This window comes from Condylura cristata, unplaced genomic scaffold (genome assembly GCF_000260355.1).
Source record: "Condylura cristata isolate star-nosed mole 26May11 unplaced genomic scaffold, ConCri1.0 scaffold00074, whole genome shotgun sequence".
NCBI lineage: Eukaryota > Metazoa > Chordata > Mammalia > Eulipotyphla > Talpidae > Condylura > Condylura cristata.
The window spans coordinates 247,250-247,897 of NW_004567175.1; the positions used below are offsets into that span (position 1 = coordinate 247,250).

The 648-nt window shown below is 71.6% G+C and overlaps 1 protein-coding gene across 1 annotated transcript in view; it reads left to right on the forward strand.

The window, feature by feature from the left end:
• The window catches only part of ADGRA1 (adhesion G protein-coupled receptor A1), a 5,140-nt gene that overhangs the window by 2,691 nt on the left and 1,801 nt on the right, over positions 1-648 (forward strand). The window lies entirely within an intron of this gene.

Sequence of the window (648 nt, forward strand, 5' to 3'; positions counted from 1 at the left end):
CCTGGACCAACGCCAGCCATGCTGAGGGTCAGCAGCTAGAGTCAGTGCGCCCCGCTGGCCACGCTGGTCGCCCTGGAGCCCCCCAGGGCCCCTGGGCCTAGCTGTGAAGGCTCCGCGCTGGCCACAGCACAAGGTTGTCATGGCAACAACAAAAAGTGACCGTGAGCCTCGTGAAGCGCTGGGTGACATCCGGGCCCCTGCGAGGGCAGCCTCCTCCCCAGGCTGGAGTCCCGCCCTCCCTCCTGCCACGTGGGTCTGCAGAGGACACCCTCGGTGCCCGCCCTGGCCCGCCCGTCCTGACCACCCAGCGCCGCCCCCAGGCCAGGCCAGCACCCCCGGAGGGCCTGCTGGCCCGGCAGCTCAGTCCCCGTCCACTCCCAAAGTCCACTGCCCGGAGCGGCGCAGCCTCCACGCTGGGGCGGTGGGGCCCCTCCAGGCAGGAACTGCCCACCGACGGGCGGGCTGCCCCTCCCGCACTCGTGTCCTCCAGCTGCAGCCTCAGCCCCTCTCACCGCAGGACATCGGTCGCTGCTTCGAGGTGGCCCATGGGTGGGATCAGAAGGCGACAGGAACACGGGGTGCGCAGGTGTGGGCGGGAGTGGGGTGCAGGCAGGGCAGGAGGCACCTGCGGCGTGGGACTGGGGTACC